Source organism: Anolis carolinensis, chromosome 1 (assembly GCF_035594765.1).
Source record: "Anolis carolinensis isolate JA03-04 chromosome 1, rAnoCar3.1.pri, whole genome shotgun sequence".
Taxonomy (NCBI): Eukaryota; Metazoa; Chordata; class Lepidosauria; order Squamata; family Dactyloidae; genus Anolis; species Anolis carolinensis.
The window spans coordinates 172,269,679-172,296,350 of NC_085841.1; the positions used below are offsets into that span (position 1 = coordinate 172,269,679).

Genomic DNA, 26,672 nt, shown 5'->3' on the forward strand with positions numbered 1-26,672 from the left:
CTTTTCCCTGTTTTAACCGATAAAGAGCCCAGCTAGCATTTTCCATACGGAGGGGATCCCCAAAAGTGTCTGATAATAATTTCTTGAAATCATCTAAATTGTCCTTGACTGGGTCATTTCCCAGAATCAAATTAGTTGCCCATTGTCCCACAGGACCGGTCAATAGACTCAAAATAAATGCCACCTTGCTAGTGTCCGTAGGAAAAGCTTGTGCACTAATTTGAGAAAAATAAAGTTCAATTTGTGCCAAAAAAGTGGGCAATTTGTTTCGAGACCCATCAAAACGTTCAGGAGTCATTACATGTCCTTTAGCTGGCTGTGCTGCTTGTGCAGCGTAAAATGCAGCCTGTAGCTGGTCAAAACGGGCCTTAAGTTCCTCCATCGTCTTCTTGACGTGGATACCTCACTAGAAAAACTTTATTTTAGGGCGTTGGGCAATCTGTCATAGACAGAACGCCACCAAATAGAGTACAACACAGTTTATTAAAGTTACAGAACACAAAAATGCCCGTAGAAAACAAAGGACTAGGCAAACACTTGTCTTCAGTGTGAAAAGTAACAGAAACAGCTCAGTTTAAACTAAAACGGTTCAAAGGAATAAACCGGATTAAACAGGAGTTTAATCCGGGTTAACTCAAAAGTGCTTACTTCAGCCTGGCAGTTTAAACAAACAAAAGTTGATAAACAAAGGTCAAAATGAACATCAAAAGCTGGCAGCAGATTCCTCTCTGCTACCAAAAATCTACAGATGAGTAACTCAGGCTGTTACTCCTCCGTGCAACGAGCGAAATCCGGGTCCAGGCACATCAATCAGGATCACAGCGGTCAGCAGGGTCCCAGTCCGGTCCGAGGTCGAAAGCCAGGTGCAGGCGTCTAAGGTTCCACGAGTTCCACCGATAGCCACAGAAAGGATAGTCCAAGGTCGTAGTCAGTCAGTCAGTCCAGCGTCAATCCAGAGTAGGTAATTAATGTCCGTCAAAAAGACGACGGAGGTCCAAGCTATCAAGATTAAGCACAAGTTGCACAGAAAAACCCCACACAGTTCCTCCCGCCGTCTATGCCCAGTGCCCTTGGTAACTTACGTATCCAGCAACGAATCACACCCGTCTTCAGGAAGTTCCCAAACAAGAGCCCAAGCGTTCGTCCAGATTACCTTGCCCAACGCAATTAGCCATTGATCATAAACCCCATTTTATCCAGTTCATAACTCCTCATCGCTGTCAGCTGCTATCCTAATTCCAGGTGTCTCATCATCATCATCCTCATCAGAGCTAAAACACCTTTGACTACGCCCCACAGCATCCCCAGCTGCGGATCCCGTTCCATCCCTCCAGCCCGTCCATGGGTCTGATCCTGCAATCCGCCAATCGCCTCCCATGCTATCAGTGCCGGTGACACCCAAATCCTCCCTCACACGAGTCCACTCCATGTCATCCTCCTCTGAGCTAACCATCTCTTCCTCCATTCCCTCGGTAAAGCCCTCAAATGAGTCTTCATCTGTTGGTTCTGCAAATAAGTCCCGGAGCCGTTTCCTTTCACGCTCCTCAAAAGAGTCTGACTCTCGAGGAGTCTTACGACCCCGTCTCCCAGTACCGGAGCCAGAAGGCTCAACCATAACAAGTGGAGTGCCGCAGGGTTCCGTCCTGGGCCCAGTTATGTTCAACATCTTTATTAACGACTAAGATGAAGGGCTAGAAGGCACGATCATCAAGTTTGCAGATGACACTAAACTGGGAGGGATAGCCAACACTCCAGAAGTCAGGAGCAGAATTCAAAATGATCTTGACAGATTAGAGAGATGGGCCAAAACTAACAAAATGAAGTTCAACAGGGACAAATGCAAGATACTTCACTTAGCCAGAAAAAATGAAATGTGAAGATACAGAATGGGGGACGCCTGGCTCGACAACAGTACGTGTGAAAAAAATCTTGGAGTCCTTGTGGAAAACAAGTTAAACATGAGCCAGCAATGTGATACGGCTGCTAAGAAAGCCAACGGGATTTTGGCCTGCATCAATAGGGGTATAGCGTCTAGATCCAGGGAAGTCATGCTGCCCCTCTATTCTGCCTTGGTCAGACCACACCTGGAATACTGTGTCCATTTCTGGGCACCGCAGTTGAAGGGAGATGTTGACAAGCTGGAAGGTGTCCAGAGGACGGCGACTAAAATGATTAAGGGTCTGGAGAACAAGCCCTATGAGGAGTGGCTTAAAGAGCTGGGTATGTTTAGCCTGCAGAAGAGAAGGCTGAGAGGAGACATGATAGCCATGTACAAATATGTGAGGGGAAGTCATAGGGAGGAGGGAGCAAGCTTATTTTCTGCTGCCCTGCAGACTAGGACGCGGAACAATGGCTTCAAACTACAGGAAAGGAGATTCCACCTGAACATCAGGAAGAACTTCCTCACTGTGAGGGCTGTTCGACAGTGGAACTCTCTCCCCCGGACTGTGGTAGAGGCTCCTTCTTTGGAGGCTTTTAAGCAGAGGCTGAATGGCCATCTGTTGGGGGTGCTTTGAATGAGATTTTCCTGCTTCTTTGCAGGGGGATGGACTGGATGGCCCATGAGGTCTCTTCCAACTCTACAATTCTATGATTCTAATGCAGTTGTGACACTATTTTAGTTGCCATGGCCCGATGCTATGGAATCATGGCAGTTTTATTTTTACAAGGTCTTTAGCCTTCTCTGCTAAGGACACAGTGCCTTGTCAAACTATAGCATTCAGCCATGATGTAAAAGTGGTGTCAAATTGCATTCATTCTACAGTGTAAATGCACCTTGAGGCACATAGTATCTCTTTCCTCTCTAGAATTATAATGGGGAAGCCATTAAATTTGTTCTTAGATTCTGAATATTGGCAGTTCTGCTCCATGGCCATATTAGAAACAAAAGGAGAGTTTTTTCTAGAGAAATGCAAATAGCCTAAAAACGGATTATCCAAATGTACTGATTCCAAAATTTGCTTGACCAGAAATGCAAGGGTAATAACTATGGCCGGGTCTACACTGCCCTATATCCCAGGATCTGATTCCAGATTATCTGCTTTGAACTGAATTATATCAGCATCCACTGCCAGATAATCTGGGATAAGCAGATATTTATATATAGGAAGCTGCCCAGGAGGCTGCCTGCTTGATCTCTATTGCTCAGTGCAGACTTGGGAAGGAGAAAGGGGCTCTTGGCCTGTGGCTGAATGGCTTATTTCTCTTTCCCTCCTTCTCCTTCCTCCTTCCCTAGTCTTTGTTCCTCCTCCCTGCTTTTCTGCTGTTCATGAACCGACTTCATTGCCAGAGAGGCGATCACTCATGTTCGAGTAGGATGACCAAGTGTTGTGTCTTGGCAGTGGATCCGTAGGTGACAGTGGAGAACTATTCTTGATCTGCATGTTCTTCCACAGTGAAGACATCAATTTCCAGATTGAAGGCGGTTCCAAAAAGGGTTGGCTTGATGCACCTTCCTCTTAATATGTTTTTCCCTTTCTCCTTCTATCCGTGCCACTTCGAATTCCACAGCACTTTTTGTAACAGCTACACTCCAGTCAGAACGCTCAAGGGCCAGGGCTTCCCAGTTCTCAGTGTCTATATCACAGTTTTTAAGGTTAGCTTTAAGCTCATCTTTAAATCTCTTTTCCTGTCCACCAACATTCTGTTTTCTGTTCTTGAGTTGCAAGTAGAGTAACTGCTTTGGGAGATGGTGATCGGACATTTGGACAACGTGGCCAGTCCAGCAGAATTGATGGCGTAGGAGCATCACTTCAATGCTGGTGGACTTTGCTTCTTCCAGCACACTCACATTTGTCTGCCTGTTTTCCCAAGAGATTTGCAAGCTTTTTCAGAGGCAATGCTGATGGAATCATTCAAGGAGTTGAGTGTGATGTCTGTAGACGGTCCACGTTTCGCAGGCGTATAACAGGGTTGGGAGGACAATAGCTTTATAAACAAGCATCTTAGTCTCCCTATGGATGTCCCAATCCTCAAACACTCTCTGCTTCATTTAGAAAAATGTTGCACTGGCAGAGCTCAGGCGGTGTTTTATTTCAGTGTCAATGAAGAGGAGAGGTGTGGAGAGGTGGCTGCCAAGGTAGCAGAAATGATCAACATTTTGTAATGTTACACCATTAAGCTCTATTTCTGGCATTGCAGAGGGTTGACTGGTGACTGCTGGAAGAGCACTTTGGTTTCCTCGATGTTCATGGTTTCCTCGATGTTCAGTGAGAGCCAAGCTTTTTGTATACTTTTGCAAAAGTGTTTAGTGGCTTGTAGGTGGTCTTCTGAATGTGCATAGACTATGTTATCATCAGCATATTGGAGTTCTATAACAGATGTTGTTGTGACCTTGGTTTTGGTTTTCAGTCTGCTGAGGCTAAATAGTTTCCCATCTGTCCCATAGATGATTTCCCATCAATAAGGTGAGAAGAGGAGGTGCAGTATCGCCAGATAAGAGGAGGGTGAGAAAGAAGTTTTGTGCCTTTGTGTTGTTAAAGGCTTTCATGGCCAGAATCACCTAATTTGTTTGACAATTAGCAATACACACAGTGGCAGGTAACAGCCAGGCATTGAAGCTGCAGGGACATTCAATGCTAATCAAGGTGGTCAACTACACCATTCACACTTACCTCAAACAGACAAGAGTTCTTTCTTTCTCCCACCCTAGACATTATTCCACAGATATATAAACCCCAGTTGCCTAGTTTCCAACAGACCACACAAGCTCAGAGGATGCCTGCCATAGATGTGGGCGGAACGTTAGAAGAGAATGCTTCTGGAACATGGCCATACATACCGCCCGGAAAACTCACAGCAACCCAGTTTCGTATCTTTGTCACTGACAAAGATACGGAGCTGAAAGGGGCGGGGACACCCTCGGCGCGCGCTGATGAGGTCACGCGCTTCTTTTCCCCCGCCCACCGTGGTGCGTGCGTGCGCGTGCGTGTATTGTGTGCCTGCGCGGCTGGGGCCCCCTCGGCTGCTGACCCAGAGGCTGCTCGGGGCTGGTGGAGAGCAAGGGAGCCGACGACTGTCCTCCTCCGAGGCCCAGCGCGACACAGGCCTTCCCCCCGGCCCTCAGCCACTCTTTGGGAGGGGACGCAGCCCCAGGATTAGTTAGTTAGCCCTTTGGGCCGGGAAGAGACTCTTTGCCTTCTTATTTCCCCTTTCTTTATTACCTCAGCCGCGCGGTGAGTGTGTACGCGGGCGCGAGGGGAGGCTGTTGTCGTTGGTTGTCGTTTCGCGGAGCTGCCTGATTTACGGCCGTCGCGCGGGAGCCCTTCGTCAGGGCGGAACGAGGGAGAAAGAGACGCCGCCGTGCATCGGACCCGGGTAAGGAGGAGACCTGCCTGCCTTCCTGCCCCCCCCCCCCCCACCCACCGCGCGCTCTGTCTGGGAAGAGGGAGGAACAAAGGGAAATCAAAACATAACATTCCCCCAACAACAACAGATTATCTCTCTCTCCCCCCCCCCCCCCCCCTTTTATAGGCCGATTGCTTTTCCTCCTGTTTCTGTGGCGGTTCGTGTGCTGCTGTTCTTTGTCCTTCTCCTCAAATGGCTCAGATTCCCTTCATCCCCGTTCCATCATCATCCCTGGGCAGAAAGGAAAGGTCTTTTTTCAGTGGGCTTACAGTTAGAACGGTTGTTTTCCTGTGTGTGTAGGAAAACAACTGTCCTAACTCACAACCTCTGAGGATGCCTGCCATAGATGTGGGCGAAACGTCAGGAGAGAATGCTTCTGGAACATGGCCACACAGCCCGAAAGACATACAACAACCCCGTCCTAACTCTGTCTGTATGCGTATGTATGTATGTTTGTGTGCGTGCAGGAAAAAAAAGTCCCAACTCTAGCTGTATCTGTATGTGTGTGTGTCTATGTATGTGTATATATGTATATGTATAGGAAAGCAACTGTCCTAACTATATGTGTGTGTGTGTGTGTGTGTATATAAATGAAAACAACTGTCCTCTGTGTGTATATATGTGTGTATCCTAATTGTAAGCCCAGTGAATAAGACCTTTTCTTTCTGTCCAGGGATGATGATGGAATGAAAACAACTGTGTGAATTTATTTATTTATTTATTATGGATATCTTATGTGTATGGATATATTTATATATATTTTTTATTATTATTGTTATTGTATTTCTTACCCACCTCTCCTCATGGTTCGAGGCGGGTTACAAAACAATTAAAAGACATGAGTACAGCAAAAACACTACAAATACACACACTAAAACCTACCTCCATGAAAGTTCCACACCAAAACCTTTCTCTACAAAATGCATACTAAAACACACAAAACAAGATCAAACAAAGGACACTTAAAATTCACGTTTAAAGACTGTCTGGATAGGCCTGCCAGAAGAGATAGATATATATACACACACATACTTGTGTGTTTTTTTTTCTTTTCTTTTGGAGGGGATGTGGAGGCTAGGATGCATTTCCTCCAATTTTGGCCATGTTTCTGGAGAATAAAGAGACCCCCCCCCTCCAAGTGACAGCAACACAACAAAGGAAGCCCTTTTTTCCCTTTGTGCTCATGCCTCAGGGCTTTATTCTCAGTCATTCTGTCCCTCGACCTCCCTAAATGTTTCACCCCCCTCTTAAAAGGAAAGGACAGTGGTTTCCCTTTTCTTGCCATGAGTATTCTAGGATTTAATAGTTTAAAAATACTTGGGATGATTCTAAAAGTATCTGATTTTCTGACAAAGTGTGTTTATTTTCTGCCACCTGGAAAGCAGAAGGAACGTGGCACTTAAAAAAAAACCTCAGGGGTTTTTTTTGTAATGGAAACAAAGGGGCATCATGAGCTGAGGTGGAGGTCTTTAAATTGTGCTTTGTTTCCATCTTGAAAGATCCCGTATTGTCTTAAATCACTTATTATTGTACCTGCCTATTTACTGTTGCTTTATAACATGCTGCATTAAAAACATGCAGTTCTTCATTAGTAGATAGAGCACAGTTATACGAGAGTATGTGATACTATTTTTAAAAGGTTGAATGTTTTGCTTTGGCTGTGAGTCAGCTTGACTTTTCAGTACAATCTTTGTGATAGCTCCCCTTCTCAGCTTCCTGTCAGCTAGACACCAGACTTCTCCTTCTGGCTTTCTCTTAATTAAACTCCAGGCTGCTTTGAATCTGAGCTGTACAGCAATAATTAGAGCTTTGTTTCTATGTTGGATTTCAATGGCGGTGTGGGGTGGGGAGAGTGTTCAGGAAGGTTGAGTTTCCTATTTTCGACTTTTGTTACCTTGGAAGAAGATGTAGCTCATAATGCTAAGTATATTGTTATATATATATCATTCTGTTTTTATTTGTTTTCTATATTTGCCTATAGAATGTTTTTGTTTAAATTGTTATTTTCTGGTATGATAAAATATTACATGATTTCACTGTTTCAATAAGTAATGTTTAGCGGTTAGAGATACTTTAAAATTTTGTATTCAAAGACCAAATTTAATGAAAAATATATACTAAAATTAGGCATCCTTTTAATGGCAAAGGTAATGCAGTTCGATTTTAACTATTGCTTTAGATCTTTGAAATGATTCACTGGTGAATATGGGGGAAAATTTAAATACCTGAAAGTTGGCTAATACATACACTGAATAAGCTTTATTGAAACAACAGGGCTTGTTTCATAGGGATTGTTTTATATTTGAGGCACCACTTCTGAAGTTAGTATTGTCAGCAAGTTTTATTTTCAATCACTCTGACTTTTCAAAGGTTCTGGTTACTTTGGGCCATGTATGAGAATATCTTGAAAAACATGTTTAAAATGATAAAGAACTCAGTGTGATAAAGGGGTTTTTCCCCTCTTGTCAGTGGTGTGGTTTTTCAACCTAGACTGCTTAAATAACATTAGAAAAGGCACATGCTCCCAATGTTCGTATGCAGCTGTGGCCATAAAGCATTGACTTCTGAGTCCCCTTCTTTGCAAGAGGAATGAAGAATATCACTAAGCTCTTGGTTAGGATAAATTTGTATCACTTCTACCACTATAGATACCAAATAATGGCATAGTAAAGTGGAGCCTCTTATATAAAATGGCAAGAACAAGATTTGCTTTTTGGAATTTTTGTTTTGAATATTTTAAATCTGTGGATGATTAAATCTGTTGGTATCTGTGGATGCTATAGGATTACTTTATATAGTTTTATAGTATTTACATACACATGCATCCTATAATGACTATTTTGAGCTTAATGTAGATGGTTCTAGTCTGCAAGGTCTTCTGTTTTTCTAGCCTTCATTTTAGCTGTGTAGTTTACTGTGTATGCAAAATACCATGAAGATGGAGCCAGGGAAAATTGTGTTTGTCATGAACTCTTGGCATGAATTCTATGTTTGGCTGTACAAATGCAAAGTATCTGTCAGTTGGTGCAGCTCCCATCATGGCACTTCTAAAATTCCAGAGCAAATGATGTTGGGTCCTCCATTGCTGATTATACTTGCACTGGGCACTGTTTGTAGAGGTCTGGATAAGTGTGAGTTTGCCTGACAAGAGCTGCGAACAATAACACATTTAATGTCAGCTTTTGGGTAAATGACAGAATTGTGGAGAGGCACAGTTAGAACAAATTAATCGTGAGGATTGAGTTGTAGAAACAGTTGCATGCCCATTCAACCTTCAGTTTGAACTGTAAAGAGAAGACTCGTTAGTCTTTTTATAGATCACCAAATATTACCAGATCACATTAGTGCACAAGAATAAAAACACTATATAAACACAGGAATTCGTATCGTACAACACATTTTAGACAAAGGGTCAGATTTTCTTTTGCAGGCCATGTTGACCTGTGCAATGGGCACTATTGGATGCAACACTATTAATTTTCTAACCATGTCTGTGCTTTGATGGATTCAGACATGTAGCCTTGCTTCTTTGCTTTAAAGTTATTGATCAACAGTTAAAATTGTATATATGTGTTGGAATGCTTCTCCATTCTTTGGGGCAGTGATGGGTGCAAATAGTAGCTATTTTACTTTGTTCTTGGCTCAGTTCCCCTAAGAAAGATACTTATAGTAAATTTGCCAATATCTGTATGGTGGTTTTTGCACATTCTATACATAAAGATGGTAAGAGGAAACAAACAGACCTATTTCCTGCTGTGCTTTTCTTAGCTGGAATCCAAGTCCCTACCTCCTAGCCATGTAAGAGTAATAACACTGGTATTATTTTATCAATTTCATACTACTTTGGTGGGCTTAATGCTTTGTATTCTATTAAGTTTACAGGAAGTCTGCTGTATGTTGCTGAGACTTCTAGAATCCTTTATCGCTTAAACAGAACATGGCCTTACAGATCATTGTATTGATTTAAATCTCATCAGTGCTGTTTGTTGTCATGCTCTACTTCAAGCTGTTTCCGACTTAGTATAAAAACAATTCTTCATATAAAGTTATTTCCTACAGAAAAAATGTATATTGCTTATATGGCTTTTAAGCTGTATTTAGAGATGTGGGGAAGGGTTAGTTCTGAATATTTTAAAATATTGCATATGCATTAAAGGTAGAAAAAGCAGGAGCACTTAGCTCAAGGTGAAGGTTGCAGTCCCATGCCAGAATCTCACTGAAGTCAGGACAGTAAAGTCAATAAGCCAGTTACATGCAGGACTACAAGATAAATAGGCATCGGGGATTCCAATAGTATTTTATTCCATATTTTGCAGTGAGATGGTAAGTACAAATGTACTCAGAAGAACCCAGCCCAACTACTTCTGTAAACCCAAGGTTACTTGTATTGATACTGAGAGACTATTATGGCATGCAGTGGTATAGGAAACAATGCCTTTTAGTAAAAATGAAATACTGCTAGGTATTACTAAGCTACAGGGCTCAGTCTGTATGCCCTCATTTGTTTTGTTCTTTTACTTAGGCAAGTTCAGTCATAAATATTCATACTTCAGACTTGCTTGGCTTGAGTTGTTAAAGGGCATTAAATAGTAATGTGTAACTAGCTGTGTAAGCTCAATACATGCTTCTGGTGAGATACAGAATGACATCATCTGAATGCAGGAGCTGATTCCCAATGCTTGTGATGATTGCTAATCCACAGTCTGCAACCTGTGACTTAGCTGGCCTGCTAAAATGTGTGGCTGTCCCAACTCCTGTCATAAAGCTTGATCTCTGCCTCTTGTGCTGGGATTTTATAACATCTCTGTGTTACTCATGCAGAAACCCAGAGCTCAGTGACCTTTGTGCTAGTAATATAGGGGAGGGGAGCTTGCTGCTAGTGAGCATTTCAGTGAAGGTGTCCTGCTTATTTATTCAGAAGTTAAATTCCCTGTGTTCCGTGGGATAATTATTTATTTATTTATTATTTACAGCATTTTTACCCTGCCTTTCTCACCCGAGGGGACTTAAGGCGGATACTTCCATATGAGTGTAAACATTTTTAAAAAATCATTATTGTGCAAAGATGGAAAAAGCTTTCTTTTCTCTTATATAGTACTCAATTTTTAAAAGTTATTTCCTTTCCAAATATCCAATTTATGAATTTTCTTGCAGCCTTCAAAAATAAACTGAAAATACATTTCTTTCCTGTTTGTATTAGCGACATTCAGTAGTTACAACTGAGCTTGCCTGCCATGTAACTGTTAAAGATGAACCTCAGGGAGAAAAGAAAGTGGCAAGTCTAATCCACCACTAATGAGATTGAATCCACAGGGATTCAACTCTAGGCTTCCAAGAGTTGAAGGACTGGGATCCCTGTATCTAGATAGATGAATGTAAGTTTTGGTTTTCCCCACAGTTGATTCTCTTAAGACTTTAAGTACTTTCTAACACACATGGGCTAAATTGGGGCTGAAGTGGTACCCTATATTGTTTTAGTTTGTCATACAGCAGAAAGAAGTCAATATTAGTAGTCAGACATACATTCTGGACTTTAAGCTTAACTTCAGCAAATTTAGATGAAAATTGAGTGTGATCCCATGTCCAAGAATGCTAAAAGATAAAGAAGTTAATGATGGATGGGAGTTTCTGAAAAGTGACATATTAGAGACATAATTTCAAATAATTCCAATGAGGAGGAAAAATAGAGTTGTGTAAAGAAACCAGAAGGAACGTTCATTTGACCTCAGATTTAAAAGGGAAATATACAAGAAATGGAAAAGGGGAGAAATCACCATAAAGAACTAGTCAGCATGTGTAAGGAGAAAGTTTAAAAAGTAAAGCACAGAATGAGTTCAGACCTGTTAGAGAGGGTTAAAAACAATAAAATGTATCAAAAGGAAGAAGGAAATGGTACGGCCACTGCATACAGCTGATGGCAAAATGTTAACAGAGGACAAAAGGCAGAACTATGCAATACCTTATTTGCTTCACTATTCACCCAGAAGGTTAACATTGCTTGTCTTGGAGATAATAACCTGTAGAGTCTCTCAAGGTTCTATTCTATCTCCCATGCTTTTCAACATCTACATGAAACCACTGAGTGAGGTCATCCAGAGTTTTGGAGTTTGGTGCCATCTCTATGCAGATGACACCCAACTCTATTATTATTTTCCACCAAATTCCAAGAAAGCCTCCCGGATCCTGGACCCAGTGCCTGACCTCTTTGATGGACTGGATGAGGGCTAACAAACTAAAGCTTAATCCAGACAAGACAGAGGTCAGTCGTAAAGTTGATCTGGGTATAGGGTGGGAACATGTGCTCGATAGGTTTACACTCCCCCTGAGGACACAAGTCCCCAGTCTGAGGGTCCTCCTGGACTCAGCTCTAATGCTTAATGCTCAGGTGTCGGCAGTGGCTGGAAGGGCTTTTGCACAGTTAAAACTTGTGCGTCAGCTGCAACCATACCTCGAGAAGCCAGACTTTGCCACAGTGGTCTACGCCTTAGCTACATCCTGACTGGATTACTGCAACGCATTCTATGTGGGGCTGCCTTTGAAGACGGCCCGGAAACTGCAACTGGTGCATAGGTCGGCAGCCAGGTTGCTAACTGGAGCTAATTATAGGGAGCGGATGATGTCCCTATTGAAACAGCTCCACTGGTTGCCAATAGGTTTCTGGTCCCAATTCAAAGTGCAGGTCATCACCTACAAAGCTCTAAAAAGTTCGGGTCCTGCCTGTCTTCACAACCTCATTTTCCCCTATGAACTGGTGCAGAGCCTAAGATCTGCCAGGGAGACCCTTCTTTCGCCTCTGCCACCGTCACAAGCATGTTTGGTGGGAATGGGAGAGAGGGCCTTCTCAGTGGGTCCCCCCCCCCCCGGTAATTCCCAGGGAGATTAGGCTAGCGCTCACTCTGTCTACCTTGGGGACCACAAAACATGGATGTCCCAATGTGTATTTGATAATGATTAGGCCCCTGTCCATGAATGCCCAGCTCAAATCAGCCTTCATATGGTATTCAGCACTTTACTCCCAGTCCTGTCCCTATAATCCACTTCTTGCACAAGCCCCTGCCCAGCCCCCTCTAAATTCTGATCTGCCCATTACATTAACTGATTCTGGTTATTAAGGTTTCTTTGATTCGTTTTAATGATGTTTTTATACTCTACTGTTCCTAACTGTTTAATTAGAGTATTTGTTTATTACCATTTGTTTTTAATTATGTTTTTAGTTGTTTACTCTGTTGTTACTGGGCTTGGTCCCACTTGTAATCCACCTCAAGTCCCTTCGGGGAGATGGTGACAGGATATAAAAATAATGGATGCAGTAGGGAAAATGCAACACAGAATAGGTGAAGAGGCATTATAGGAATACATAGCTAATCAACAGATTCCAAGTCCCCATAGCCAGAAAAGTTATATTCAAGAGTACTAAAAGAACTGGCAGAAGTAATTTTGGAACCACTGTCAGTCATCTTTGAGAATTCCTGGAGAACAGGTGACGTTCCAGCATACTGGAAAAAGCCAAAAGTAGTCCCCATTTTCGAAACAGAGGAAAAGAGGACCCAAACAATTGCCACCCAGTCAGCCTGACATCAATACTAGGGAAAATTGTGAAGCAGACCATTATACAGAAAATCTGTAAGCACTTAGAAAGGAATGCCATATTCACAAAAAGGCAACATGAACTTCTCAAAAACAAGTCATGCCAGACAAAACTTATCTTTCTTTTTATATAATAAGAGTTACAAGCTTAGCCAGTGAAAGGAATGATATGTATGTAGCATAAGGTTCCCCATGATATTCTCACAAAGAAGCTAATAAAACGTGGGCTAGATAATACTACTCCTAGGTGGATTGGGAATTGGTTAACGGACCAAACCCAAAGGAAGCTTCTCAATGTCTCCTCTTCATCTTGGAGAGAAGTGACAAATGAGGTACCGCGGAGTTCTGTCCTAGGCCCTGTGCTATTCACCATCTTCGTCAGTGACTTGAATGATAGAATGGAGGGCATGCGTATCTAATTTGCAGATGACTCCCATAACACCATGGGAGGGATAGCTAATACTCCAGATGACAGGATCAGAAACCAAAGTGTTAGAGAGCTGAGGTAAAACTAACAAAATTAATTTCAACAGGGAGAAGTGTACAGTACTATATTTAGTCAATAAAAATGAAATGCACAGATTCTTAATGGGTGACACCAGGCTTGAAAACAGTACATGTGAAAGGGATTTAGGAGTCTTAGTAGGTAACAAGCTGAACATAAGTCAACAGTGTGATGTGGCTGCTTAAAAAGCCAATGCAGTTCTAGGCTGCATCAATAGAAGTATAGTGCCTAGATCAGGCCTGCACAACATATGGCCTGTGAGGTAGATGCAGTCCACAGATGACTTCCCTGTGGCTCGGGAAGGCTCTAGGTGAGGCTTTTAGGGTGAGGTCACTGGAAATTCAGTTGCCGGGGGAGGGGGGGGTGTCAGCTTTGAGTTTGCCTGCGCAGTATCATCGGGGCGGAACTTCCCTCTGCAGATGGTGACGCCACCTTGCCCTTAACTACACCCCACCTGAATTTACCAGTTGCACATGCTTCTCTTGATGTGAATTTAAAAGTGTGATCTTTCAATCAAAGAAATGAGTGAAAAACAGGCTTTTCTCTGGAAAGAAGTGAGTTAAAAAGTGTGTTGCTTCTCTGGAAAGAAGTGAGTTTTAGAAGTGTGGACTTTCCTTTGAAAGAAGTTATTTTTAAAAGGTAATGCTTTCCTTATAAGATTATGTGGTGAAGTACCACTCTTGAGTATGTGAAAAGGTAGTCAGATTAAGCCTGTGCCTTACATGCCTACACTTGTGCAGTCATGGCCAATAGTGCTTGCAGGAAAAAAGTTTGCACTTTTCTCTGGGGTAGAGAGTAGGTAATGGCGTTCCATGCAGTCATGCCGGCCACATGACCTTGGAGGTGTCTATGGACAACGCCGGCTCTTCGGCTTAGAAATGGAGACGAGCACCAACCCCCAGAGTCAGACATGACTGGACTTAACGTCAGGGGAAAACCTTTACCTTATCTAGAGGGTGTGACTCAAGGCTGAGAGAGTGTGACTCATTCAAGACAACCATTTATTGATAACTATCTTATGAACAGCATTGTCTGATTGTGGAGTTTCTAATGCTAATTATTAGAAATACTCGTTATAATTTTATGTTTGCTAAAGCATGAATGTGTTTCTCAGGTTTTCTTACTATTTCCATTTAATTAATTAGCAAAGTATTTTTGTCACATGAATGAAAAAATTCATAATAAAACACATCCAAATAGATTTAATTGATATTAATTGAAGCTTCATCTTTTATAATATGGTTTATTTGCACAATAATTTATTCATTGATTATACCTTTACTTGGAAAGTGAGGTGCTAAAACCTGTCTGCCCCTTACTACTTCCAGGTTCCAGGCCTGGTCTAGATAAAGTGAAGTCATAGTTCCTCTCTATTCTCCTTTGGTCAGATGTCACCGGCAATGCCATATCAAGTTCTGGGCACCACAATTCAAGAAGGATATTGCCAATCCAGAACATGTCCAAAGAAAAGTGACCAAAATGATCCAATGTTTGGAAACGAAGCCCTGTGAGGAGCAGCTTAGGGAGCTGGGCATGTTCAGCTTGAAGAAAAGAAGGCTGAGGGGGGACATGATAACTAAGTTTAAATATTTGAAAGGATATCACGTTGAGGTGGGCAAGCTTGTGTTCTGCTGCTCTGGAGACTTAGACATGGAGCAATGAATTAAAATAGCAGAAAAAGGGATTCCACCTAAACATTAGCAAGAACTTCCTGACATTAAGAGGTGTTTGGCAAAGGAATATGCTGCTTTGGAGTGCCGTGGGGTCTCCTAATGGTTGCCTGTCAGGAGTACTTTGTTTATATTTTCCTGCATGGTAGGGGGTTGAACTGGATGGTTCTTCGGTCTCTTTCAGTTCTAGAATTCTCTCTATATAAGGAAATCTGTGATGTTTTTATTTTAAGAATTGAAACAAAATTCTCACCCATTTTTATTCTTATGCTGACTGTTAGCACCCAGAAAATAATAGATACTGTCAGGTACCGGTTAAAAGATACTATCATCTACTGAAAAACATAGCCAACTTCAAGGAACTTTAGGAGGAGAAACCCCACCTATTTATTTCTCAAATGCTTCTTCTCTCGTCTGAACTCACAAGTTCTCTAACAGAATTGTCAAAGGAAATTATGACACAGTACTGATGTTAGAACTAGGTCAAGTAACACTGAATGCTATTGAAACAAATTCTGTGATTTTAAAAAATTGTTTTTATCTGATCTAGGATCTAATTTCTTTCAGCTTCATTTTCATGCCATTGTTTTATATTGTTAGAGTCTTAATAGAAAACTATATGATCGTTTTTGTTTTTCTTATATGCCTGAATCAGATTTCAGGAAGTTAGAGATGTATATATAGAGCATTGGTATTCTCTTCTGTGTGAAGGTAAATCTGAATTAAAACATTAGAGTATCCACTGTTTCTTCGTATACATTGCTGTCACTTTCCTTGGTGCTTTTTCTTCTTCTTGTAGAACTTTATTTATAATGGTTATACTGTCTTCATAGATGGAGACTCAAAAAAATTCTAAACATCTGTTATTATTGAGAATGAATGCATGTACTGCTGTCCTGTTCTCATTATGGAACAAGGCTTGGAATGATCCTTAATGTGCTTTCAGGCATCATGTTGTGATACAATAGCATAAATATGTTCAGCAGTTTGGAGTTTCGTGAAACTGAGGACAAAGGAAGAAACTTTTTCAAAATTGTATTTTAAAACTTGAAGCATTTTATTTTGCACTCAGAGGCATTAGGTTAGTATTTGGAATTTGTTTGCATCTTCCTAGTATTATCTTAAGTAAATGCGAAAGTTGGCCACTGTTTATTCTAAATCTCTGGGATTTATTATAAACTTGAATCTGCTATTCCATGGGGTGATGTGTGGTTTCTGGGCTGTATGATAGTGTTCAACAGCATTTTCTCCTGATGTTTTACCTGCATCTGAAGATGCCAGCCACAGATGCAGATCCTGCTAGAATACAGCCCAGAAACCACACAACACCTCACTGATTCTGACCATGAAAGCTTTCGATAATGCATTGTTATTCCATGTCAGTTACATACCAGGATGATATCGCATCTCTCTTCATCCACTAAGTAGCATTGATCTGAGGTCCTGTGATTGTACTTCCCCATATGCTCCTTACTCCACTTTCCTGCATTTCCATTGTCCCTTGCTTTTTATTTTTTGTTTTTGAAATAATTTTACAATTTCAGTATTAAAAAATTTAAAAAAATTCTTCTGAGAATTAAAGGACTGGGATCCCTGGGCATAGTTTGATGAATGTGTCGTCGTCGTCCCCCCCCCCCCCCCCCGAATCTGGCACATATACCTGTAAAACAGAAAACATGCAGCTTATGAATAAGAGGGGGGAAAGTGATAGATCAGGAAAATTCTGTCCCCTCGATGTCATCGTAGTGTCAGCAGGCCAGCTCAAGAGGAGATAGAACCAATCACACCAGTAAGTGATGGAGACGTTGCTGGATTGCGAGTTATTGCTGGGATTCACCCATGAATTGTGAGGGACGGGTTAATAGCCGAAAGAAGGCAGACCAACAGCAGGGTGTGTGTAGTGCTGTGTGGACAGTGTTTGGACCATCTGTAATGCTAGTTTGCCTGCCTTGAGAGATAAAGCTTTAAGACTTTAGAACCAATTTAGTGGCTTTTCCTATCAGATTATTATTTAAGAAGAAGTTGATAATCTCTACAATATAACAGACAGTTATCCTTTATGGCACCTGAGAGCAAAGGAAGAATCTGTGACTTGTAAATTTTTTGTGTGCTCACAAGAGTGAAGAAGTACAAATGCACATGGGAGAAGAGAGCTCATGGAAAGATGCTGCATTTCCCTTTTGGTCTATATGATCAGTTGAAAGTGTTTTGATAAACTTGTCTTTCTTTCATGGGAAAAGAGCTTTGGAAACTCTTTTTTTACTCAGTTAGCTTGTTTGGAATGTTAAGGCAATTGCTAAGAATACAATTTTCTGAGAAAAGCTTGTATTTCCTGTCCCCTTTGAGAATCATGAACACTAGTCTTCTAGCTACCCACCTTTCCACTTCATTGCAGTGGAAATTGTAATCAGCACTATATGTTCTCCACAAATTTTAGGGCATATTTGATTGCAGCTTCCCAAAATAGATGTCTAAGTGTCCCGTTCCCCCCCCCCCCCCCAAAAAAAAAAACAAAAACACCACAAACTCATTTGGGCATTCACAACAGCCTGTTTCATAGTGGAGGGAAGTAGAGAACCCAGCATACTCCAGAAGCTTTTGAACAGTGGATCAGATGTACTGAATGCCTCCTTAGGTTTCTGTGTTAAAACATGTTTGTTTCTATAGTATTCATGGACCTTTAACAGGTTTGATATGGACTTGTGAAATTCATGGAAATGAATATTGATGAGACAGTATTTAAGTTTTAACAATCTGCTATGATGAATGATGAGGATTAAATAGCCATGATTTTAATAACTGGGTGGGCAATAATTCCCTTTGCTTCCTAGGAATCAGGACTCCTTTGACACAGCACTTTAAAAGCAGAGCAGCCTTATTTAACTTGGCCTTGACAAGATGTATTCTCTTGCAGACATATAACTATGTCCAAGAACACTGTCTTCTTCTTTCCTTTGAATCACAGAATCATAAAGTTGGAAAGGGCTTCCAGGGCCACTAAGCCCGACCATCTGGTCATTGCAGGATCTCCAACCAGAGCATCCCCAGCAGGGAACTGTCTATCCACTTCTTGAATATGTCTAAAGATGAAGTTCTCATCACCTCTCTAGGCAATTGGTACCATTGCTGACCACTGTCAATGTCAAGAAACTTTCCTGTAACTTAAAATCATTAGATCGGTCTCAAACTTTCGGGGCAGCAGAAAGTAAGCAATTTACAACACTGGAGCAATCAGATAGAGGAAGCCTCCCTTCCACATCTTGTTCAATGAAAGTAACGTTTGATCTGCCAATGCAATACTATACATGATTGGCAGGTGGTAGTACCTTATTAGGTCTGCAGTGTCAGGTGATAATTCATGTGCACAAATAAGTGCTTGTGGGTGAGAAATTAGAGCAGAGTTGCCCACTGTTACCTTCAAAAAGTGCCTGACAGTGAAATTAATTCTTCTGTTAAGTTGTGAATGGAATGATAAGTGAACTTGGGTCCAGAAGTAAATGTTGTTATAAGGTTAAAAATCATTGTGTTCAGACATGTGACTTTTACCTTTTTACTCAGTTGCAGGAGTAATTTTAGCTGATGTGTTTAGAGCAGACAAAGTACATACTATTGAAATAACATTGGACTAAACCGAATTTTGATCTATGTGCAGAAATAGAATTCTGAAATGCCTCACATCTAAAGTTTACTATAAAGTCATTCATTTCCTTTCAGAGCAAGTCATAGCTCATTCCACTTCTGTAATGCACCACTTGGGATATGTTTCTAATTCTAAAAATGTTAGTTCCTCAGTTTCCCACCATCTTTCCCACCATTTTTTCTTTTGGGGCTGGTGTGTGTGTGTTGTTTTCCTCTGAGGAATGTTGAAACATGGGAGAAAATGAATCCAGTTAGTAATTAAAGTTGCTGTGGCTAGAACTCTCTTGTATTTCAAAGGATAAAGGAAAACTGCTTAAAGCTTGTCTGGTGAGTTTGAGACATAGAATAGATATTGTTATATATATCATTTTATGTGGGCTACCCGTGGCTCCTGCTTGATCCTTTTGCTTATAGTACCAACTTTGGCATTCCTAAAGTGAATGTTATATTCACATTTTCAGCTATACGTCCCAAAATTACATGTAAAGGAAAATAATCAGGTTTGCTTTGTAGGATAGGTATATGGGCACAGTCTGCATTTAAAGTGCTTATAGTGTGCAGTTTTTAAAATAACTATAGTGCATAAGAGGGATGCAAATAAGATTTTTTTCACTTATCAATTTATTTGACAGATGCCCTTAATATCTTTCTCCATATTATTTTATTATTATGATTTAAAAAAAAATCACACAAAGGAAAATACAAAAGATGTGAGGATTGTGGAGCCCTGATTAGTAGATTAGGACTATATAAATGTCTACTATATCACCAAAGAAGAGGAAGGGGATTGAGAGGGAAGAGAAGTTAAGTTTGTTATAATTATTACATCTGTATCTTGAACTCAAGTACTATTATAAAGGTAAAGGTTTCCCCTGATGTTAAGTCCAGTCGTATCCGACTCTGGGGGTTGGTGCTCATCTCCATTTCTAAGCCAAAGAGCCGGTGTTGTCCATAGACATCTCCAAGGTCATGTGGCCGGCATGACTGCATGGAGCGCCGTTACCTTCCAGCTGGAGTGGTATCTATTGATCTACTCACATTGGCATGTTTTCGAACTGCTAGGTTGGCAGGAGCTGGGGCTAACAGCGGGCGTTCATTCCGCTCCCGGGATTTGAACCTGGGACCGCAAGTTCAGCAGCTCAGTGCTTTAACACACTGTGCCACCAGGGTCCCCTAAGTACTACTATACACATCATCTAAAGTTTTGAAAGTTCCAAATGTCCTCTATAACAGAGCAGAACACCCTCCTGTTGTCCAATGTCAAGACTAGTAGTCATAATTTCTTATACTATGCAGTGTTCAGTATCTTTCTTCATGGTGCTGCTTGTCATAATTCCAGGTGCCCTTACCATTGCCTCTATGGTACAGTTTAACTGATTTTCTTAACCTTTATCGCTATTTAAAATGGCAGGGGTTGATAATCTGCCAACCAATGTGCAGCATTTCATAAAGCTTGCCAATTTGTTCTAATGTTGTCATGCCTTCAGAGATAACCTTGAATTGATGGGTATTTTAAAAAATGCTCCTAGTAGAAACGATTAATAGCTCTGCTTTGTTCTTCAAAGCCATGGTTGCTATATTCCTGGGTCTTGGCAGGCTCAGTCCACAAGTACTATGTGTTCTGTAGGATTGCTGCCAAATTTAGTGTGTTGCATGTACTGAAGGCATCCAAACCAGATTCTGTTCAGTTTTATACTATACACCCAGTTTTATTGAATTTCCCTTGAATTTTTTGCTTTCCATTTAGTATTCTAGACTTGATCAGTCACTCTTAGAGTGCCAAAATAAGACTTCTTCATACAAAGAATTTGTTCTTATGCTAAACTTCTTATTTTTGCATGGTTTCTTTTTTATTACTTAATGATACATTCTTGCTCTTTTTTTTCTATACTTTTTTTTACAGTAGCAACACTTACTTTGAAATTGAAGGCAGAATACAAATGAATTCTGTTCTCAGACATAGAACCAGTGACCCATGGGAAGGTTCTCTTAACCTCCAGGAGAAATATCATGGTAAAGGGAAAACCAGGCCAAATAAGGTATAGGCAGTTTCCTCCCTCCCACCTTCAACACATGGAAGGATATAGTTGCCCCTCCACATTTGCTGAGTTCACTTTTGCGGATTTGATTATTCACATATCTGATTAATACATTCTGTCTAGGAATCTCTTAAGTCCTCCACCTCAACTTATAGCCAACTCTGAGTGAAGGTTATTTACAGAATCTTGCTGGAGGACCTAGAAATTCTTCACTTGAAGAATTCCCTAAACATTTATAGGTCCTCCAGAATGATTCTACTGGAAATTGACCAAATAGTTGCACTGATTGACCTATGAATTCCTAGAGAGGTGTTCTCTCAGATTAAAAAGACAGGGTTTTAAAAAAACACATCATTATATTTTCATTTCCACAGTGGTCCTGTGCTGCTATCCCAGGCATGGGCAAACTTCAGCCCTCTAGGTGTTTTGGACTTCAACTCCCACAAATCCCAGCCAGCTTACTGGAAGTTAGGAATTGTGGGGGTTGAAGCCCAAAAGATCTGAAGGGCCGTAGTTTGCCCATGTCTGTGCTAACCCCTGAAAACATGGAGGGATGGCTGTACAACTGCTTTAAGACTACAGAATAGAAAGGATACAACCCAGTTGATTTAGGACTACAGTATAGAAGGGAGCCATCCAGGAGCCGCGCACCATCCTTTACTGAAGGCGCACCAAGAAAAAGTGTGCGTGGCTCTCTCTCTCTCTCTTTCTCTTCCTTTTTGGGGAGGGGTTTGCAAGCTTTTGGGAGGGGATTAACAATTGGGTAGGGGGGCAAGAAGAAAAGGAGGGCCCTCCCTCCCAGTAGCACCTGTTTCATTCCCTTTCCCCTGCGCCGTGTTGTCATCCTGGTGGGCGTGGATAAGGGCTGGACGCTCGGCCGGCGCAAAGTAAAGGGGACAGGAGAGACCTTTAAGTACGCATTGATGGAGTTTCTTGGGGTTACCTGGCATGATGGGAATTGCAGTTCACCCACAACCTTATGCATTTTGTACAATTAAAAATTGACTTTTTAAAATACAGTAAGACCTTCCATGTTTTTGCGTCAGATAAGACAGACTGTCGGATAAGCAAAGGTTAGTTAAACGAGACTCTATTGTAATTGGAAAAAAATTAACAAATTCCTATGCACAGTGCACATATCTCGTTTGTAGTGCAAAAATAAAGCAAAATATTCAAAATGAAGAACAATTTTAACTAAAATAAACTTAATATATTTCAGTGGAAGACCCTCAGGGCCATTCAGTCCACTCCCCTTCTGCCATGCAGGAAAAGCACAATCAAAGCACCCCCAACAGATGGCCATCCAGCCTTTGTAATAATAGTAATAGGAGCAACCCCAGGGGCTATCCAATCCAACGCCCTTCCTCCATGCAGGAAAAGCATGATCAGAGCACCCCCTGAGCAGTGGGAGAAATAGGGGTTTGGAAGCAAGGAAGGCACAAGGGAAAAGGCTTTTGGTGGCAAGGGAGGCAGGGAAGACTTTTGGTGGGAGGGGGCTGAGGGAAAAGGGCTTTTGTCGGCAAGGGAGGTGGTGGGAGGAGGAGCAGGAATAGGAGGGAAAGCTCTACTATTCTTTTCTACCTAAAGCCAAGGAAGCTGTCCTGATGCAAAACCAGTGTCTGTCATCAGTAATGGACTGGATGAGAGCAAACAAATTGAAACTTAATCCAGACAAGACAGAGGTACTCTAATCCAGACAAAATGGTCAATCAGATGGCCGATCAGGGAATAAGGATCCAGCATGTGCTGGATGGGATTACACTCCCCCTGAAGACGCAAGTCCTCAGTTGGAGGTCCTGCTGGTTTCAGTGTTTAACTTGGAGGCCCAGGTAGCTGTGGTGGCCAGGAGGGCCTTTTTAAAAGGCCAGGAGAACTTGTACACCAACTGCGCCCATTCCTTGAGAAGCCAGATCTAGCCCCGGTCGTACATGCCTTAGTTACATCCCATCTGGATTGCTGTAACATGCTCTAGGTGAGGCTGCCTCTAAAGAGTGCTCAGAAACTTCAGCTGATCCAAAGAGCTGCCGCTAGGTTGCTAACTGGGGCTGGTTTCAGGGAGAAGACAATCCCCCTGTTGCAACAGCTCTACTGGCTGCCAGTCTGTTTCTGGGAACAATTCAGACTGCTGGTTATGACCTTTAAAGCCCTAGATGGCTCAGGTCCAGTCAGTTTGGCTGACTGCATCTCCTTTGTTTGAACCTGCTCAGAAATTATAGGGGCTGAAGTCCAAATCATCTGGAGTGACAAAAGCTGAGTGTCACTGGTGTATGTTCACGCAGGTGACTAAGGACAGACAGGATGGATGAGCAGATACGTTTGTCATGTTAAGGTATTCAGCAGGAATTCTCTCAAGGTTGCCTCATACAACGAACTGAAATGAGAGTATATCATGGGTGAGGCTTAATCCGGATGAGAATGTGTGTTGTCAGTACTCACTTGACAAGGTTTTTCACATGTTACAGAAGATGATTATCTTCTCTAAATCATCACCGGAAAGCATGTAGTAGACAAAAAGAAAAGAAGAAACCAAGCCCCTGCACTCTCAGTGGAAAGAGAAAATAGAGATTATATTTAAATATTAGAAAAACTTCTAGATGGTAGGAGAGTGGTGTAGACTGACTTATAAGGAGAATTGAGTCTTCTCTGGAGGTTTTAAATAGAGATTGGATGATTGTCTCTCAAGAATGCATTAGCTATGTATTTTTGCATGATGGGGCCAGACTAGATGACTTTTGTGCTTACTTCCAGTTTTTTGATTCTGTGCACCAAAACTGACTTCTTACCTTCCACTTTATTGATGAAAATGCAAGAATATTGCATCAGTAGTTAACAATGAACTTGCTTAGTTTTCTTTTTAAAATGCTAAAGGGACTGTTTATTAGTGTTGTTCTTTTGTATGGAATTGCTGTTCATTTTGTGTAGTTTCACTCATTTTGTTTCATTTTCATATTTGTTCCCGCTAACGAAAATGGGGTGCCTATACAAACAGAATTTTTATCTGACTTACGGGAAAAAACAACATTTTCAGACCATTGGCCTCAATTGGAGGACTTCCGAGCCCCCCCCTCCTTCCCCCCAATTCAGTTTTTGGGCTAGAGGGGTGGAAATGGGAGTTTTTAAAAAGTGAAATACTCAAGGTGCAAATGCAAACAGTGCCAACAAAGAAGAAAAATAAGACAAGTGCAAAGAAGCCAGAATGGATGTCCAAAGAACTTCTAACTGAGCTAAGACTCAAAAGTGACATGCACAAGAAGTGGAAAAGGGGAGAAATCACCAAAGAAGAATTCAAACGTATAGCCAACTCCTGTAGGGAAAAGGTTCGCAAGGCTAAAGCGCAAAATGAGCTCAGGCTTGCCAGGGACATAAAAAACAACAAAAAAGGCTTTTTTGCTTACGTTGGTAGAAAAAGGAAGAACAAGGAGGCGATAGGGCCACTGCAAGGAGAAGATGGGGTGATGGTGACAAGGGACAGGGAAAAGGCAGAACTACTTAATGCCTTCTTTGCCTCGGTCTTCTCACAAAAAGAAAGCCATCTTCAACCTCAGCAACATGGAATGGACGAAGGATTGGGGGAAATCCAACCCCAAATAGGGAAACAAGTTGTCCAGGAACACCTGGCCGCTCTAAACGAATTCAAGTCCCCAGGGCCAGATCAGCTACATCCATGAGTATTGAAGGAACTAGTGGAAGTTATTTCAGAACCACTGGCAATTATCTTCGAGAGTTCTTGGAGAACGGGAGAAGTCCCAGAAGATTGGAGGAGGGCGAATGTGGTCCCTATCTTCAAGAAGGGAAAAAAGAACGACCCAAACAATTACTGTCCGATTAGCCTCACGTCGATACCAGGCAAGATTCTGGAAAAGATCATTAAGGAAGTGGTCTGCGAACACTTAGAAACAAATGCGGTCATTGCTAATAGTCAACACGGATTTACCAAAAACAAGTCATGCCAGACTAATCTGATCTCCTTTTTCAATAGAGTTACGGGTTGGGTCGATACAGGGAATGCTGTGGATGTAGCGTACCTGGATTTCAGTAAGGCCTTCGACAAAGTCCCCCACGACCTTCTGGCAAACAAACTAGTAAAATGTGGGCTAGACAAAACTATGGTTAGTTGGATCTGTAATTGGCTAAGCGAACGAACCCAAAGGGTGCTCACCAATGCGTCGTCTTCATCTTGGAAAGAAGTGACAAGTGGAGTGCCGCAGGGCTCCGTCCTGGGCCCGGTTCTGTTCAATCTTTATTAACGACTTAGACGAAGGGTTAGAAGGCAGGATCATCAAGTTTGCAGACGACACCAAACTGGGAGGGATAGCTAACACTCCAGAAGACAGGAGCAGAATTCAAAACGATCTTGGCAAAATGAATTTCAACAGGGACAAATGCAAGATACTTCACTTCGGCAGAAAAAATGGAATGCAAAGATACAGGATGGGGGACGCCTGGCTTGACAGCAGTGTATGTGAAAACGACCTTGGAGTCCTCGTGGACAACAAGTTAAACATGAGCCAGCAAAAAAGCCAACGGGATTCTGGCCTGCATCAATAGGGGTATAGCGTCTAGATCCAGGGAAGTCATGCTGCCCCTCTATTCTGCCTTGGTCAGACCACGCCTGGAATACTGTGTCCAATTTTGGGCACCACAGTTGAAGGGAGATGTTGACAAGCTGGAAGGTGTCCAGAGGACGGCGACTAAAATGATTAAGGGTCTGGAGAACAAGCCCTATGAGGAACGGCTTAAAGAGCTGGGCATGTTTAGCCTGCAGAAGAGAAGGCTGAAAGGAGACATGATAGCCATGTACAAATATGTGAGGGGAAGTCATAGGGAGGAGGGAGCAAGCTTGTTTTCTGCTGCCCTGCAGACTAGGACACGGAACAATGGCTTCAAACTACAGGAAAGGAGATTCCACCTGAACATCAGGAAGAACTTCCTCACTGTGAGAGCTGTTCGACAGTGGAACCCTCTCCCCCGGGCTGTGGTGGAGGCTCCTTCTTTGGAGGCTTTTAAGCAGAGGCTGGATGGCCATCTGTCGGGGGTGCTTTGAATGCGATTTCCTGCTTCTTAGCGGGGGTAGGACTGAGTGGCTCATGAGGTCTCTTCCAATTCTACTATTCTATGATTCTATGATTCTAAATCACCACACACGGAGGGCATTTCGAACCCGCTCACCAACTTTTAAAACATTTGGGTACTATTGTTATTAATATTATTATTATTATTAAAACCCAGTGGCACACATCGGCTGTCATGGGGAGGCACTCCTCTCCCAGACTCAGCTTAGGGTGGCAGAATAACTGTTGTTCTTAATATTAATGTAAATATTATTATTATATCCCATCGGTACACATCGGGTGTAATGGGAAAGCAGCCCTCTCTCAGTATCTGCTTATTGTTATGGGGCTGAAAGGAAAGGAAAACAAAAGCAAGCACAATGACTCTGCGGCTTTCATTTTCATGTCGCCTCTAGTTTCCTTCAAACATGTCTTCATTCATTTTGTGTAGACAAACGGGCGAAACGAAACAATAGCACGAAGGAACATTTTTGTACACATCTCTACTGTTTATATATAGGCAAGTATATTTGATCAGAAACTTAAGAAAAGGGAGATGGTTCAAACAGCCTTCCTCATGTGCTGAAAAAAAGTCTGTATGGGCTTCATGAGGCCGTGCTGACAGGCTCCTCCCATATGTTTCCCAACACATTGAATATGTGTTGGCCCTGGCCTGTGAAAGGCTTTATGTACCTCATCCACCTTGATGAAACCAGGGTGGTGTACTGTTTTTAATACTTGTTTTAAAAAAGGATTTAAATTGGTTTTAATGTTGTTAACAAATACTATTTTGAACTTAATTTTGTATGTTTTATATGTGTTTTATTGGGTTACA

The 26,672-nt window shown here is 41.9% G+C and overlaps 1 protein-coding gene across 3 annotated transcripts in view; it reads left to right on the forward strand.

Moving 5' to 3' along the window:
• The first annotated feature begins 4,912 nt into the window (after nucleotides 1-4,912).
• Nucleotides 4,913-26,672, forward strand: part of peli1 (pellino E3 ubiquitin protein ligase 1) — a 70,330-nt gene continuing 48,570 nt past the window's right edge. For all 3 annotated transcript variants that reach the window (XM_062958887.1, XM_008114202.2, XM_003215186.3), the window contains exon 1: nucleotides 4,913-5,316. The gene's annotated coding sequence lies outside the window, so the exon portion shown is untranslated. The remainder of the gene's footprint in view (nucleotides 5,317-26,672) is intronic.